We start from the raw sequence: 19,565 nt of genomic DNA, 5'->3' as shown, positions 1-19,565 counted from the left end.
GCTGTGATATTGTGATATAGTACACAAGATGTCACATGGGGGAAGACTGGGGGAAGGGTACATGGGACCTGTCTGTACTGTTTCTTGCAAATGCAGGTGAATCTGCAATTACCTCAAAATAAAAAGGTTTTAAGACATTAATCTTTCAACTACATTTGACAATGGTTTCTCCTTTGTGAAGTTATGGGTAAAAAAAACTTCTGGCCTCCAGGTTGAGCTTCATGCTTTAAGGGAAAGGCAGAATATGGTGAGAGCAACAAGATTGGAAAACAGAACTTTGTGAAAAAGAAAACATGAGAATTAGAGTAGGCATGAGTAAATTTTCTTCATCTAGAAAATAAATTCAAAGGAAACACATTCAAATTGAAGAAAAATAAGGAAATACTTTTAATAAGCCTTACAGATCTCACATATATATGTACAAAATGCTCTTTCTCATAATGGCACTAAATATTTCCACAGTGTTAGGAAAACTACCTTTGTTTTGGACAAAGGGGATTCACCTGGTTGGAGGATATGAGCTCAACAAGTAGCCTCTTTTGGTACCTTTGCAGTTCCACAATGTGACCAGAGTCATATACAGGGAGACCACATAGTGTTTGAATGCTGATTCTATCACTTTCTGGTGGTGGAACTTGAGCAAATCATGTAAACTCTTTGGGTCTCTGTTTTCTTATTTTCAAATGATGACAAAGGGATATTGCACTTTGTAAACCCCAAAATGTTAGAGAAGTACTAGCTATTATTACTACTTGCTAGTTCAGAGACTTCAAAAGTGACATAGTTGATGAAAGTGTCAAAGATAACTTTAAGAATAAGAAGAGTGGGTTAACCATCTATGCAGTGGGATATGCGAGGCACTGAAAACCAACTCTTCAAAAAGGAAATAAGTCCATCCCTCACCCTTAGTCTACCAAAATGCTTGATATTCCACCACTGAAAATTCACTTTAATATGTGGTCAATACCCTAGGGCAAGTCTTAATTCTTCTTTACCATTGTATTCCCATATTGCATAATGCCTAACAGAGTAATCAATCAAAAAATACTCAACATCTCTTAGAAAAGGGTAGAATCTCTCAAAATTCCAAGTTTAAATTCAAAAAGGATTGCAAAAGATAATATGCTGAGGTTTTGAGGAACTAAAAGAGGCTACTTGTTGAGCCCATATCCTCCACTGACTTTTTATATGATCACCGACAGTAGTAGATACCAATGTGCAATGGCCAGATTCCTACTCCAGGACTGAATCACTCATTCTCCCAACCACTGAGAGTGTTGGTGGTCCACAGCTTTCAGCTAAGTCCCTTTCCCAGACTTTCCCTTCCTAAAGAGAGCCACCTCACTCAAAATCATACCTCCTCCTTAGGGGTATAAAATTTCAGTTTTCTTGTCTTAATTAGGGCCAATTCTAAAGTTCCACCCTTGCTTCAGAATTCTCTGTGGGATCAACTGAGGGCCCTGTTGCAACTTGTATTAGTCAATGTTCTCCAGAGAAATAAACCCAATAAGAGATATATACACACATATATGACAATTTATTATAAAGAGTTGGCTCACATGATTATGGAAGCTAAGAAGTCCCTCAATCTGCCATTTTCAAGCTGGAGACCCAGGTAGGTCAGTGGTATACTTCAGTCTGAGTCTGAAGGCCTAAGAACCAGGGAAGCTGATGCTCTAAACCTCAGTCCAAGGGCAGGAGAAGACTGCTGTCCCAGCTCAAACAGGCAGAAAACAAACTAATTCTCCCCTCTTCTGTCTTTTCTTCTATTCAGGTCTTCAGTAGATTGGTTAAGGTCCACCCACATTGGGGAGGGCAATCTGCTTTACTGAATCCACCAATTCAAATGCTATCTCATCCAGAAACACTCTGACAGACACACTGAGAATAACGTTTAACCAAACATCTGGGCACCCCGTGGCCCGGTAAAGTTGACATATAAAATCAACCAATACAGAATTGCACTGGAGTTCAACCTCTACTCAATCCTGCATCTTTCACTACCCCATAGATGTTGATCCCTAGATTACTTCCCAATAAACTTTCTGCATGTGAATATCCATCGAAGGCTCAGTTTCTTGGGAAAATTCGCCTGTGTCACCTACTCCTCCTATAAATAAAGTTAACTCCAACACTTCAGTTTGACACATCCATTTTGATAAGTACTCTCAAGTATAAAACCATACTGGAAAAACAGACCTGCCTTTTGTGCCATTAAGAACCTAATGACTATGTGGAAAAGATGATCACTATTGTTATGCTTCTCTGAGAAGTCCTAGTTTTCATTAAATCTCTCAATTTTTTCACCTCATGACTCATATACACATGTTAAGAAGACACCCAAGTTCTGAAATTTCTTGCTGCCCTTTATCAGGTCAGTGTGAAAATGTAATTGCTGATCAATAAGAACTAAGGTTTATGGTATCTTTTTCACACTATCTGTTTGGGCCACAAGAGTATAACTGTGAAGCTGCCAGTATATATTCCAAGCGGCATTATTTGGACTTCGTAACTTTATACATTGAATAAGTGTTAAAATTGATTAGAGGAGGTAATTTTTATTACATTCTGAAGAAACTGAAGGAATGCTTTACTGAATGCAATTCATTTTGTTGATCTTAATCTGTATCAGGCATATATACAAGTTATACTTCTTTAATTACATTTAAAATAATCAAAACATTTCTTTAAGTTAAATGGCACAATTTGGGAAGTATTTGATGTCATGGGACTACTGACTAGAGTACTTCATTATTTGTGTATCATTTAAAGGCAGCACACTCAGGATTTACAAAATTTAGTTCATTCAATCAACAAACATCATTTGAGGCTACTTTGTGCATCAAAACACTGTGTCACTCTTAAGAATATGAAGAAAAGGAAAAGCATATTTACTTTTACGTTCAAAGCATTCCACCTGACAGTGGTTTGCTATACCTGTCAATCTGTTCAACTAAGTTTCTATCAGGAACTAATTCTGAATCAGAGGGAAAATGAACAAACCAAACATAGGGGATTCTCCATCTTTCATGATTTTTAAAATTTTTAATGAGAACAAAATCATTCACTCTGGAACTCTATTCCCTCTCTAAAATTTTAGGAGCTGGCACTGAGACACTCCTTCAATCTCCTTAGAAGAATAAGGTAGGAAAAGATATTTTTATCTTCACAGCCCTGATTAAAAAATTTTAACAGAATCAAGTCTGGGTTCCAGCAGGGTAACTCAATGGTCTCCATGGTAAAAGAAATGTAGAGTTCTTTTTTAATAGCACAATACATTAAAAAATTAAAAATGTTCCTGTATTTCATCTACTAGAAGATACAAACACTTTGATTACACTTAGTCATTACCTTTTCCATCTCTCTGCACAAATAAAATCAAGGAAATAAATATCTTTTGTACACACCATCATGAAAAAAATGAAGAAAGATTTCATTTCCATAAAATATGAATAAATTTTAATTCAGCTGGGCATTGCTGCTGAAACTTAGCCCAATATTTAGTATAGAAATATGATTACATGAGATAATATGGATGAAAATGCTTGGTAAACCCAAAGATTTAGCAAAGGTACATGATCATTGCTAATCATCTATGTGACTGAATTCATGTGTCATCAAATAAGAGATTTAAACTTTGGCTAGCACTGCAAAACCTGTCACATAAAACCCTGTGTACCCAGAACTAGAACAAAAAATTCACAATTTGTATGGAAACACAAAAGACCCCGAATAGCCAAAACAATCTTGAGAAAGAAAAACGGAGTTGGAGGAACCAGGCTCCCTGACTTCAGACTATACTACAAAGTTACAGTAATCAAGACAGTATGCCTACTGGCACGAAAACAGAAATATAGATCAACGGAACAGGATAGAAAGCCCAGAGATAAACCCACGCACATATGGTCACCTTATCTTTGATAAAGGAGGCAAGAATATACAATGGAGAAAAGACAGCCTCTTCAATAAGTGGTGCTGGGAAAACTGGACAGCCACATGTAAAAGAATGAAATTAGAACACTCCCTGACACCATACACAAAAATAAACTCAAAATGGTTTAAAGACCTAAATGTAAGGCCAGACACTATCAAACTCTTAGAGGAAAATATAGGCAGAACACTCTATGACATAAATCACAGCAAGATCCTTTTTGACCCACCTCCTAGAGAAATGGAAATAAAAACAAAAATAAACAAATGGGACCTAATGAAACTTAAAAGCTTTTGCACAGCAAAGGAAACCATAAACAAGACCAAAAGACAACCCTCAGAATGGGAGAAAATATTTGAAAATGAAGCAACTGACAAAGGATTAATCTCCAAAATTACAAGCAGCTCGTGCAGATCAACATCAACAAAACAAACAACCCAATCCAAAAATGGGCAGAAGACCTAAATAGACATTTCTCCAAAGAAGATATACAGATTGCCAACAAACACATGAAAGAATGCTCAACATCATTAATCATTAGAGAAATGCAAAACAGAACTACAATGAGATATCATCTCACACCAGTCAGAATGGCCATCACCAAAAATCTACAAACAATAAATGCTGGAGAGGGTGTGGAGAAAAGGGAACCCTCTTGCACTGTTGGTGGGAATGTAAATTGATACAGCCACTATGGAGAACAGTACGGAGGTTCCTTTAAAAACCTAAAAATAGAACTACCATATGACCCAGCAATCCCACTACTGGGCATATACCCTGAGAAAACCATAATTCAGAAAGAGTCATGGGGCTTCCCTGGTGGCGCAGTGGTTGAGAATCTGCCTGCCAATGCAGGGGACACGGGTTCGAGCCCTGGTCTGGGAAGATCCCACATGCCACGGAGCAACTAGGCCCGTGAGCCACAATTACTGAGCCTGCGCGTCTGGAGCCTGTGCTCCGCAACAAGAGAGGCCGCGATAATGAGAGTCCCGCGCACCGCGATGAAGAGTGGCCACCATTTGCCGCAACTAGAGAAAGCCCTCGCACAGAAACGAAGACCCAACACAGCCATAAATAAATAAATAAATAAACCCAAAGTTAAAAAAAAAAAAAAGAGTCATGTACCACAATGTTCATTGCAGCTCTATTTACAATAGCCAGGATATGGAAGCAACCTAAGTGTCCATCGACAGATGAATGGATAAAGAAGACGTGGCACATATATACAATGGAATATTACTCAGCCATAAAAAGAAACAAAATTGAGTTATTTGTAGTGAGGTGGATGGACCTAGAGACTGTCATACAGAGTGAAGTTAGTCAGAAAGAGAAAAACAAATACTGTATGCTAACACATATATATGGAATCTAAAAAAATAATAATAATAATGGTTCTGAAGAACCTAGGGGCAGGACAGGAATAAAGACGCAGACCTACTAGAGAATGGACTTGAGGACACGGTGAGGGGGAAGGGTAAGCTGGGACAAAGTTAGAGAGTGGCATGGACATATATACACTACCAAATGTAAAATAGATAGCTAGTGGGAAGCAGCCGCATAGCACAGGGAGATCAGCTAGGTGCCTTGTGACCACCTAGAGGGGTGAGATAGGGAGGGTGGGATAGGGAGGGAGGGAGACGCAAGAGGGAAGAGATATGGGGATATATATGTATAGCTGATTCACTTTGTTATAAAGCAGAAACTAACACGCCATTGTAAAGCAATTATACTCCAATAAAGATGTTTAAAAAAAAAAAAAAAAACCCTGTGTACCAGAATCTGAAAATGATTGATACTGACAAATTATAGGTCCTTCCTGAATAGTCTTCAAAGAGTGACACATTTTCAACACAAGTAGAACAAGTCAGCTTTGGAGATGACAAAAACATATAACATGTACCATTAATTGCTGACATTTATATATAGTTGACACTGGATATCACTAATCATAGTAATTACTAACAGCAATTTGCATATCCAGAGCCCATAATGCAATTTTGCTAAATTCAATTTTTTTAATTGATTTTCAACCTCCTTCATGTTAATGTCTCTTTCATTAACATGAAGTATAATAAAAGTCTTTCCAACATTTTTTATTACACACACAGAAGATAATACAATTTGTACCAGGTCCCCCTTGGCCACCCTGAGAAATGAGGGGATCAACATCTTGGCATACCTAAAACCATGGTGGGACATCAGCTTAATATGATTAGTTTTATAGAGATCATCCTTTCTATAGTTTATCTATAATCCACCAACCCACACCAAGCAAACAGTGAGTACTGAATATTAATAGTTAAGGTAAAATCTCATTATAAAAATTATCTTAAAGTTACTTCTATGTCTTTATTGAGTTAATTACCATGAATTATATATGACAAATGGTTCATGGTCTCGTCAGTCCTTGTTGCCTACGACAAAATACTGTCACTTTGTTGTTTTGTTGGGAAACACAGTGGCACTCCTGCCAGAAAATATGCGGAGCAGGAGTGACAAGGTGGTCAACACTTTGGCTGCTGCAAAGTGAAGATATGATGCTTAATCTAGAAAGAAACAGCTCTGCCTTCCCACAGTAGGTCCAAGAATGTGGGAGGAGTTCCTGCGGACTAGATGTGGACTATTCTGGTGAAATAGTCTGAAGTTGTTTTAAGTCCTACCCATCTAAATTCTACCCAGAAAGAAGGCAATGACACATCAACAAAGGTCTTGAAGTAAGGGGCTCTCTGAGAACTAGCAATACAGAGCCAGAGGAGTCCATAAGGGAGGCTTGAAGTGCCCACAAAAGTGTGCAGGGTAAGGGCAGCTTTATATGTCTGTCAGGCCCAGAGAGCACATGTTTTAGATCGGTATCAGCCTATCAACAGTGATGCCATCAGCTAGAAATGCCTGGGGCACTCACCTGGGCCAGAACTATTTGTGCAGAGCTGCCACAGACATTTCCCCCACTGAAGCCAGTGTTGCAGCTGGTCTGGCCCTAGTAGTTCTTATGATTGCAAGATGCACCTCAGCAACAACCATTAGGGAATTTTGAAAAAACAAGGTTTATTACTCACAGGTCCTGGAAAGTACACAGCTTGCCTCAGGCATCATGGATAGAGATTGATAAAGAGAGAGAGTGCAGACCTGGGGTTCTGCATTTATTGGGGTTGAGGGTGAGGTGCCTAGGGTTTCATAGGTTAACTCTTTATTGGTGAGCTTAAAACGTAAAAGCAGGAATTAAAGCATGGGAAGGGAAAAGCAAGCAGCCAAATGGTCAGTTATCTAGGTCAACCAGAGGGGAAACTACATAGGTGGGCCAACCTAGCTCTTATAAGTATCTAGCTGTGTAGTTGGCATTGGGTTTATTTGAGATGGATGTCCTTGAAGTGGATCCACAATCAAAAGCTTAATGTCACGGGGAGGGGGAAGGGTAAGCTGGGACGAAGTAAGAGAGTAGCACTGACATATATACATTACCAAATGTAAAATAGATAGCTAGTGGGAAGTAGCTGCATGGCACAGGGAGATCAGCTCGGTGCTTTGTGACCATCTAGAGGGGTGGGATAAGGAGGGTGGGAGGGAGACGCAAGAGGGAGGGGATATAGGGATATACGTATGCATATAGCTGATTCACTTTGTTATACAGCAGAAACTAACACAACACTGTAAAGCAATTATACTCCAATAAAGATGTTAAAAAAAAAAAAAGCTTAATGTCAGACACATTACAATCAAAAAAGCTAATTGTTACGCTTTTACACTACAGCACACCACCATTCTGTGCCACTGCCTGCTCAAGTAGAAACGTCCAGATCCCCCTTCTTCCTCCCCCCTTCCACACTACAAAACTAGCAAATGGATAAGGAATGATGACAAATTGAAATTATAATGGAGTAATCACAGTTCAGGCATACAAAAATGGAGTCGAGTAACCACTGAGGATCTGATCTCAGACAGTCTGTGCACCAATGAGAATTTGAACTTTACTGAACTGTACCAGACCCAAGGACAGCACCAGCCATATTCAGAAAACACCTGCCAGCTGCAACCTCTCAGCGTCTCCCCTTGTAACTATGCAAGTATTTCAGACCTCAACCAATCCTTACTTAACAAGCACCTTTACTTCTTGCCAGATCCAATTATAATCCTTAATAAACAACTCATTTAACTAACTGGAACCTTGCAGCTTTTTGCCTTTATAAGCCTCCCCCATTTTTTAGTTCAGCAGAACACAATTCAAGAGCTTCTTGAATCTGTCTCCCAGGCTACAGTCCTAACAAACCCCAAATAAACACCTTTTTATGTCAATCAGGTCTCCGTTTCTGAAATTTTGGTTACCAGTATATGAAACAAAAAGTTTCTTGCCCTCTATCCTCAGCAGCTGTGTTAGGTCCTTCCTGGGGGAGAAGAAAATTTTGATATTAAATCACGCTAAAGAGTTTTGAGGATTGTTGGACACAGGGTATATATTTTCTGAGTTGAGACCATCTAGAGCTTAATGTGACTCTAGGACTTTCTTTTACTTAAAGCCACAAGAGGGGCTTCCCTGGTGGCGCAGTGGTTGAGAATCTGCCTGCCAATGCAGGGGACACAGGTTCGAGCCCTGGTCTGGGAAGATCCCACATGCTGCGGAGCAACAAAGCCCGTGTGCCACAACTACTGAGCCTGCGCGTCTGGAGCCTGTGCTCTGCAACAAGAAAGGCCACGACAGTGAGAGGCCCGCGCACCGCAATGAAGAGTGGCCCCCGCTTGCCGCAACTAGAGAAAGCTCTCGCGCAGAAACGAAGACCCAACATAGCAATCAATCAATAAATAAATCTTTAAAAAAAAAAAAAAGCCACCAGAAAAGTCTTGGGGCCCACCCAGACTTCTTCCATGGGGAGAGAAAAACCACTACCAGTGGATATATTTTAAAGCACCATGAAGGATAAAAAATTAACTTGTTTTGTACTTATTCATGTTATAGGCTATACTGAAATGTGCTTAAAACAGAGAATACCTATAAATGTATAACCTTTTCATGCTTGCTTTAAACTTTATGAAACTTCTCTGAGCTGCACACCAAAAATCTGGCCTTTTCAGACTGTTTTATAAGAGGGCTCTACATCTCAAAGTTGCCTGAGTATGTAATTGACGAAGTAGATTAAGAACCAAGAATGAAATCAAAGTCTACATGAGATAAGGGAAATTCTCAGGCAAATTCAAGACCTAAAGTTAATTTTCTTGAAAAAAAAGAAAATGGATTTTTTGTTGCCAAAGCACATATAAGCTAGAAAACAAAGTCACAGTTCTTATGAAAAATCAGATAATTACTCCAAGTTATCAAAATTATGCCCTAAAAATATTGAGAATTGAAAAAATTCAGTTGTTAGCACGTTGATACTTCTAATCTTCTTAAACCTGCAGAATTTATTTTTTTGAAATCCCATAAGTTACAGGTATCAAGTAAAAAGTAATTTCAGTAAAGATGCTAAAAAAACATAAAGCTTTGTGTTCATGTTTTCAAAGGCCTTTCTATTTAGACTTTATACAAGATGAATTATTGAAGTGTACCTTGGAATTTTCTAGGAGTAACCCCTTCCTCATATAAAATAACACTGACCAATTGGCTTATGAAAATGAGGATAATGAGTTAGTATGGAGGAAAAAAAAACAAAGAAGAGACAAAAGATAATAATGCAGATCTTTTCAAAGCAACCTTGTACTTTTTAAAAATTATTTTTTAATTGTGACAAAACAGACATAACATAAAATTTACCATTTTAACCATTTTTAAGTATACAATTCAGTGGCATTAATTACATTCACACTGCTGTGGAACCATCTCCACCATCCATTCACAGAACAGTTTCACCTTGCAAAACTGAATCTATGTACCCATGAGACAATATCTTCCCATTTCCCCCTCCCTCAACCCCTGGCAACCACCACTCCACTTTCTGTCTCTACGAATTTGACTACTCTAAGTATCTCATATGAGCAGAATCATACAGTATTTGCCTTTTGTACCTGGCTTATTTCACCTTAGTATAATGTCCTCAAGGTTCATCCATGTCATAGCATGTGTCACAATTTCCTTCCTTTTTAAGACTGAATAATATTCCGTTGTATGTAAATGTCATATTTTGTTTATTCATTCATTCATTGGTGGACACTTGGCTTGCTTCCATCTTTTGGTCACTGTAAGTAAAACTGCTTTGAACGTGGGTATACAAATATCTCTTCAAGACCCTGCTTTCAATTCTTTCTGGTTTATACCCTGAAGTGGAATTACTGGATCTTACGGTAATTCTATTTTTAATTTTTGAGGAACCACCATACTGTTTTCCACAGCAGCTGCAATGTTTTACATTCCCACATCCTCCACACCCTCGCTAACACGTTTTCTGGTTTTTTGATAATAGCCATGCTAATGGGTATGAAGTTTTTTGATAATAGCCATGAAGTATGAAGTGGCATCTCAATGTGGTTTAATTTGCATTTCTTTAAGGATTATTGATGCTAGGCATCTTTCCATATGCTTAGTGGCCATTTGTATATACTCTTTGGAAAAATGTCTATTTGAGTCCTTAGAGAAAACTTTTACTTTATTCTTTGCTATACAAATGATATTATAGGAACATGTTTTTTAAAAAAGACCATATTTTTTGTGTTCTTGGCAAGCACCACATTTATCCAGCAGTATAAAACAGTTCAGATTTCAAATCCTTTTTTTTGGAGTAGCAGTATGTGTCACTTCTTACAAGGAAAAAATATCAACACAGCTACTTTCGAATCCCGTTAAGCTCTGTGCTTTTAGATCTATGCAACCACACAGACAACTGGGTGACAGAAGGCATCCTATCATGTCAAATGATACTGAGTTGCAATGTCCAGTGCAGTAGCCATCAACTTCATATGGTTACTGAACACTTAAAATGTTCAGCAATCCAACGAACAAGGACCTACTGTATAGCACAGGGAACTATACTCAATATTTTGTAATAATCCATAAGGGAAAAGAATCTGAAAAAGAATAGATGTGTGTGTGTGTATGTGTATGTGTGTGTGTGTGTGTGTGTGTGTGTGTGTGTGTGTGTGTGACTGAATCACTTTGCTATACACCTGAAACTAACACAACATTGTAAATCAACTATACCTCAATAAAAATAAGTAAATAAATAATATAGTTAATCGTAACTGGGATGTGCTGTAAGTGTAAAATTTACATCAAATTTCAAAGATTTTGTATTTTTGAATAATATAAAATATAAATAATTTTTAAACTGATTATATGTTGAAATGATAGTATATTGAGTTCAATAAAATATAATTAAATTAAATTTCACCTGTTTCTTTTTACCTTTTTTAATATAGCTATTGGAAATTTTTAAATTACATATGTGGCTCCCATTTATGGCTCACATTATATTTCTATTGGACCATGATGATCCAGAAAACTGTGGCTAAATAGACCATTTCTATGAATGTGAAAACACAAGTAAACTTAAAGGTACAGAATTGAGAAAATATTCAAAATAATCCATATTGTTTTTCCAAAAAATTTTTTCCATTACTAACACAAGTGTTGCCCCCAAAATTATCTATGTGATTAACTTAGTTCTATATGAAGTTTTTTTAGCATAAACACTGCTTCCTGCATTTACGTATGCCTTATAAGGATTTCTACGCCTATTCAGAAATAAATTGCTAGAGCTCTTTTGGGTATAGAGCCCAGGCAAAGAAATGACAATTTTTTAAAGAACACATATAACTGGTAAAGAAATAGTATCCAAATATCTAAAGAACTTCTTCCAACCAATAAGAAAAGACTGAAAATGAAACTAGCTATACACAGAAGAGGTAACCTGCATTACACCCTGCATTACATTTCTCCATGGCACTTATCACCCCCTGCTATAATACACATTTGTTTGTATGGTGTCTGTCTCTTCCCCACTGGAATGAAAGCTTCATGAGAGAAAGGACTTTTTTATTATACACCACCAGGGCTAAAACACAGAATTCCCATGGCAATATCCCAACTCAACAAGTAGTTGCTAAAAAAATATATGCCAGCCGAAAGAAAGTTGGCAAAATGTGGGGAAAGAGCTCCCAATATCTCAGACACTGCTGGTGGGAATAAAAATTGGCATTACTTCTTTCAAATGCAAGTGGACAATAATATCTACTAAAACTGGAGATGCATATACCCTAGGACACAAGAGTTACTCTTCTAGAAGTGTACCGTAAAGGACTGTAGTACAGGAGAGGAGATGTATACTACAATATTACAGCATTGTCTATAGCAAAAACATAGGAAAAAACTTTACTGCCTATCAATAAAAAATGCACAAACATATTGTAGTTTATTCATACAACAGGATATTATGCAACACTTAAATGAGTTAGAGCCACATATATCGATATATATAATGCTTGAAAACATATGAGTGAAAATAGCTGTAACATGATCGATTTAATATGATACCATTAACATATAGCTTTATAAACAAAAAATAGTATCTATTGCTAATAGATACATATAAAAACATGGGTGAATGATGCACAGCAACTTCAGGCTGGTGAATGAGACAAAGGAATGGACATGGGTACAAAGAGGGCTAAGAGAGTTTATTTCTTTAAAGATAATTAAACAATCTGAGGAAAATCAGGCATGTTAAATTTATGTGACAAAACATGGGCATTACATTATTCTCTGTATTGCCTGAAATATTTTCTATTTATTATTATTACAAAATCAGATTTAAATCAGTGGGTTCCCTTTCTCCTTGTAAGATGTAAGGGCAAGTTACTGTTAAGAAATAAAAATAACTACAACTTACACTATTTCAATCAGAGACTGGTAATACATTTTCTTTCAGCCTATTATCTCAGAAATGCTATGAAATCTCCAAACCCAATATTAACAAGATTTGTTTTCATGATATATTTTGCAAACAACAATCAACTTTTGATTTGAGGTTTCTCCAAACTTTCTTCTTATTCAGTATCTATTGTCTATTAGATACTTCTGTCACAATTTTCTTTTTTTCACTGTTTTCTCCAATAATAAGATCTTTCTATGAGCTCTGTAGAGCTGAAAATAAATATATTCCTGAATTAATACTCTCTGGCCCGGGTTTCTAATTAAGCCATACTACTCCGGTGTGGTTTTGTTTATAATTAAAGAAGTAGGATCTTACTGACAAAGCCTCTTCCTAACCCCATCAAAACACACCACATACCACACACGCACACACACACACACAAATTAAAATGAAAAAGCCATGGTAGGTAGGACATTGTGAAAGTTTTAAAATAACTATAAATGGTCATGCATGCTGGTACCAGTAGACTTCATACCTCTTTGCTTTGTTTTGCAATAGTACCTTTCACTGAGAAATCTGAAATTCTCTGAGCATTTACATCTCAACTCACCAATGCACACTGATTTTGCCAGCACTCACATTTCCTACTCAGCTGGAATATTCTGAATCCAAGGCAATGTTTTCAAGTTTAGATATAAATGATTGAATTATGAAAATTTTTCATTATATGCATTTTAAAATCTGTAGCATGTCAAGTAGTTGGATTTTATAATCAGCTGTTGATTTAACTATCTTGCCAGTTGTGTTGTCATCATGATGTTCTTCCAGATCCTTCAGCAATGGTCCACCAAATCTTAATACAGAGTACATTTCTAACATGTGAACAAAGAGAAACCTTATCTAAAAATTCCTACTGTCCCATAAATTAGGAAATAATAAATGCAGAGCCCTTTCATGTATGAGGCTGATTTCCTAACAAACATTCAGGGAAGGTAAGTGAGCTACTTTAATTATTCAGGAAATTCGTTTTTTAAGTGTGATTGCTATGTTTGAAATATTTTTAAAAAATGATTTGTAGATCTGGATATTCCAAATACAATGTTTTCTGTAAACATATTATTTTTCAGTTTGTGAATTAACCAGGCTGATTTTTTAATTCTGGTCTACAGATCCTGAGTGAACAGTGAGAACCTCGCTGTCTGCATGCAGTGCTGTCACTGGGAAGAAATCAGTCATTATGAATATTCACTGAACACCACTGAGTGCTGCCCTAGACTGAGATGGAGAAAGCAAAAGAAAAACTGTCCATCAAATCAGAAGAAAAGGTCTCTCAGTGATTTGTGAAAAAGACAGCTGTTGAATCTGATACACTATAAGATTTTACCTCTTTTATGTCAACCCATTAATAACTTTTTTCCTCTGGAATACTCTGATTTTATTTTTCCTTTATTAATACAAAATTCAAATACTAGTGATCCATTATAGATGCCTGCCTTATACAGGAGTACTAAAAATATTCAGATATTTAAATTGGTTGATCCAATTTAGACAATATGAAAGAGTCGCAACCTGGCTGCTTATTCAATACAGCCCTGTCTGCTACCTTCCCATCTTTCTTCTAATTAGGCTGTATTGCCCAGTCTGCCTTGAACTCCATTTTGAGTATTTAGCCAATATCCTTGAAGTGTTTTCAACGTTATCAAGTGAAAGTGTGGAAACTAGAAAATATTAGGACAGGATCTATCTCTCTCTATTTTTGTCTTTAGACATATGGAGCACTTACTTTGTGCTATACCATATAGGTAATGTCTTACAAATATTCTCATTTAAAGAATACAGAGTCATCATATAGCAGATACATTAAGGTTTCTGTTTTACAGATGAAGAAACTGAGGTTCAGAGAAGATCTGCCCAAAGTCACTCAACTGGTGAGTGGCAGACACCGCATGTGAACCACGCCAGACTCCGAATCTTGTACTTGAAAAGCGCATGCTCCCCTGCTCTACAGAGGGCATGCATTTTACCATGCCATTCTACCAGCCCTTGCGTTCCCACCTGCTTGGAGCCCTCCTCCACACTTCAGTCAGATAAAATTTCCTTGCTATTCTTTAGAACAAAGTGGAATTACTGGCCCAAAGGATTCAGGTTGGCTCTATGGACAGTCTCCAGTTGACTAAATCGTAACTGACCCTGCTGCGTGACATGAGTGATCCAGAAGATAATTCTTTTCATGCTCCACTGGGAAGGGAGTGGTTAAAAACAGCACAAAATGAGGAAAACAAGGGATAAGTGAATATGAAGTACATCCATTAAAATTATATGAAAAGATAAATTGGAGAGCCAAATATCATTATTATTATGAAGAATTATTTAATACTGCATCTGACCACAGTTAGAAAAACTGCCTCAATACAAGTGCCTTGGCTGAGATGTCATGGTAAAAAAACTATTTAAAAATCTTTCCTAATAAAATTTTTAAGATGGGAAATAAATGTTAGAACAAAGAGAATAGAACTTCAAAATAGAAAAAATATCTAACCGCGTAAGACGAACATAATGCCAAATACTATCCTTATTCAAACTTACCTTTCATTTGTCTTACTTACGTACCACCTTCGAAACATAATAAAAGTTCAGCCACAAAATCAACTCAGAAAGGAGACATACCGGCCTAACTGTACAGATTGACTTAATAGCAAAGCACTTTCCTGTAAAGACATTTATATGCTATCTGGAAGAACTTTCAAGCTCTTCATTTTATATTTTACTAGCGATTAATTTATTATAGGGAAAAGATTCAATCTTTCCTCTTATTCTCAGCAAGAAGTGTCAGCCACATGATTTGAAAAAAAAGGTAAACTTATTTGGTGTGATCAAACAGGAAATCAGCGTCTGTGGTTTCAGCTGGATCTCCCAGCTTGCAGTATCCACCTTCTGTATTTACCTCCTTCTGCTCTTCCTCTTTTTGAGCTGTTTTTGCTGCCCCGCTAAGATCTCTGGCCCATAATTTTGCTGTAACGACTACTATATTGGGAACCTAACTTTTCTGCATATGTCTGTGTGTGTGTGTATATATATATATATATATATATATATATATATATATATATATATATATATATAAAAATATGTGTGTGTGTGTGTGTATAATTCCCAGCTTTATTGAGATACAATTGACATACAACATTGTGTAAGTTTAAGGTGCATGATGTGATGATGTGATACTTATATATTGTGAAATGATAAACTGAAAAGCTTCTTATATACTTTTTTGGTTTGGGCATTTATTGTCTAATTCTCAAACTAGAACACCAGTTCCTATAGGAAAGGGGCTCTTTCTTTCCTGTCTACTTTGGTATTTTCAGAGCCTGGCACAATATTAGTGCTTAAAAAACAATTGCTGACTGGCTGTCTGAGTATTGTAAGAGCTCCAAATGACTTGGATGGAGAACACAATTTTAAGTCATCAAAAGTCCATGACAACATGTAAACATTCAGACTGTTTCAAGATGGAAGCTTCACTGATGGTTTTTCTTCCCTTTCTCTGGTGCAAGAGAATGCCTGTATACCCTTTCACCTCCTAGAAAAATTTAAGATCAGGACAGTTACCTAGGAAGAAAGCTTGTTTTGAAGTGGCTAATAATTGGGGTTCCACGTTTAATGGGCAATTAGTTCAAATGCTAAAGAACTAGATAATTGAATTTGAGGAGACAGTAGAAATAAGGAAGTACCTCTTGGAGAAACAAGGACTACCCCCACATTAAAAGGAAGAGATGGGGTGTGGGTGGCAATAGAAGGATGAGGTAAGTAGAAGGGGACCTCAGAAGTCTGGAAACAGTCCCAGCGAAGTTGTCCAAGAAAGATAAAGGGCCACAGTCTCACAGGAGCTGGGCAGGTGGTTGGCAAAGGACCACTAAGCTCAAAAGCAAGTGAGTTGCTCAGGCAGACTGCTCAGCCCTTACTCAGCAAGAATATCCTATTGCCTGGGCCCAGCAATGACACCAATTGTTCTTACTGACATCTGGTCAGAATTTCACTTCATTATCATGACAACCACTGACTGCCCTTTGAGGATGGTTTCCCCAAATCCCATCAGCACAAATACCCGAAAAAAGGGAGGTCAGATTCTGGACATCTGGTGGGTGGGGAGAAGAATCAGCACATCTGTATCAAACAGCACACTTAAGGGACGGTAAAATGAGCAATGAGCAATATGATTCCTACTCCACTGTCATTGCAAAATGCTGAACCATCTATTCTCAATTGATGGGTCCTTGAGGCTTTTGAAATAATAATTTCCCTGTAACGCATTACTGGGGCTACTCATCAAACATGGTGGCTTGAGTATACATGCTTACTTCTATCCTACACTATCACCAAAATAAAAATAGAACAAAAAGAATCAGAGAAGAGATAACAACAGGTAAGAGATACTATAATTTTGGAAGATGGAAAGTAGGTGGATCGGTGGTAACTAACTTTGCAAAGCAGAGGAAATGAAACCTAAGTGCACGAAGTTGGGAAGCCAATAAGAAGTAAGCCAGCTGGTGTTCCAGATTCCCAGAAAACATGAGGAATTTGAGACACCGCCTTAGTACACAGGGTAGAGGATGAGGAGTGGGACGGAAAACAGATGCACCAGCTGAAAATCTAAACAAAGGGCAGTTATTTTCCCAGATCCTTTCCCCCAACCCATTCAGCCAGACAGCTTTCCCTATCCTGTTTCATCAGGAAACTAGAGATTAAGTCTAGAAAACATAAACCAATGATTCCTTTCTCCTTATCAACTACTAGAATAATGGGAGTCACGAAAATGGAAAATTCTTTTCTGGATAACTTGATCAATTCAAGAGAAAACATTCTAATACTATGAGATCTGGATGTCTTCCCCAAGTAAACTACCAGATCCCTGCCCAATAAGCAAGCTTGGCCAGCTTTCTGGTGTCACCATCAGTTTCTTATTGCCTCACTCTTAAATACAAACAATAAACCAAGTATCATCAGCCATTTGAGGAAACCCTTGACATGAAAGACAAAGATCTCAAAAACAGATTCAAAAAAAAAAAGGAACTCAGTAAAGAGAAACAATACAAAGAGAAAAAGCCACTTATAATGAATAATCTCAGAGGAATAAAAGATAGCATTGCAATCATAAAACAAGATCAGGATGCTTTACAAATTTCAAAAATAAAATTCAGAGAATAATAAAGCATACTTATATTTTTCAAAAGAATAAAAATTTTTAAAAACCCAATATGTTTAATAAAACATTTTTCATAACAAAAAACCCTAATATATTTCATAAAATGTTTTCCATTGAAAAAATAAAAGTTTAAAATTTAACAAAAAATCTGAAAGATAAAATTTATTGCTTTGTGTGTCTCTTCCAGAAATTTTCAAAAAGACATGAATAGGAAAAAGACCACTAGAAGTTACAAAGAGAACAGAACAAAAAACTTTCAAAGAAATATGATAATTTCCCAGAATTTAAGAATATGGGTTTTCTTTTTTTTTTAAATAGATCTTTATTGGAGTACAATTGCTTCACAATACTGTGTTAGTTTCTGTTGCACAACAAACTGAATCAGCCATATGCACACACATGTCCCCATTTCTCCTCCCTCTTGAGCCTCCCTCCCATCCTCCCTATGCCACCCCTCTAGGTCATCACAAAGGACCGAGCTGATCTCCCTGTGCTATGCTGCTGCTTCCCACCAGCCAACTATTTTACATTTGGTAGTGTATATATGTTGATGCTACTCTCACTTCACCCCAGCTTCCCCCTCCCACCCCAAGTCCTCAAGTCCATTCTCTCTGTCTACATCTCTAATCCTGCCCTGCAACTAAGTTCATCAGTACCATTTTCTTTTTTTTTAGATTCCATATATATGGGTTGGCATACAGTATTTGTTTTTCTCTATCTGACTTACTTCACTCTGTATGACAGACTCGAGGTCCAACCACATCACTACAAAAAACTCAATTTCAATTCTTTTTATGGCTAAGTAATATTCCATTGTATATATGTGCCACATCTTTTTTACCCATTCATCTGTGGATGGACATTTAGGTTGGTCCCATGTCCTGGCTATTGTAAATAGTGCTGAAATGAACATTGTGGTACATGTCTCTTTTTGAATTATGGTTTTCTCAGGGTATATGCCCAGTACTGGGATTGCTAGGTCATATGGTACTTCTATTTCTAGTTTTTTAAGGGACCTCCATACTGTTCTCCATAGTGGCTGTATCAATTTACATTCCCACCAGCAGTGCAGGAGGGTTCCCTTTTCATCACACCCTTTCCAGCATTTATAGTTTCTAGATTTTTTGATAATGGCCATTCTGACTGGTGTGAGGTGATACCTCACTGTAGTTTTGATTGGCATTTCTCTAATAACTAGTGATGATGAGCATCTTTTGATGTGCCTCTTGGCCATCTGTATGTCTTCCTTGGTGAAATGTCTATTTAGGTCTTCTGCCCATTTTTTAAATGGATTGTTTCTTTGATATTGAGCTCCATGAGCTGTTTGTATATTTTGGAGATTAATCCTTTGTCTGCTGCTTCATTTGCAAATATTTTCTCCCATTCTGAGGGTTGTCTTTTTGTCTTGTTTATGGTTTCCTTTGCTGTGCAAAAACTTTTCAGTTTAATTAGGCCCCATTTGTTTATTTTTGTTTTTATTTCCATTACTCTAGGAGGTGGGTCAAAAAGGATCTTGCTGTGATTTATGTCACAGAGTGTTCTGCCTATGTTTTCCTCTAAGAGTTTTATAGTGTCTGGTCTTACATTTAAGTCTCTAATCCATTTTGAGTTTATTTTTGTGTATGGTGTTAGGGAGTGT

The sequence above is a fragment of the Balaenoptera physalus genome, assembly GCF_965194825.1.
Source record: "Balaenoptera physalus genome assembly, chromosome: 2".
NCBI classification, from domain to species: Eukaryota; Metazoa; Chordata; class Mammalia; order Artiodactyla; family Balaenopteridae; genus Balaenoptera; species Balaenoptera physalus.
This window is presented reverse-complemented; position numbering follows the sequence as displayed.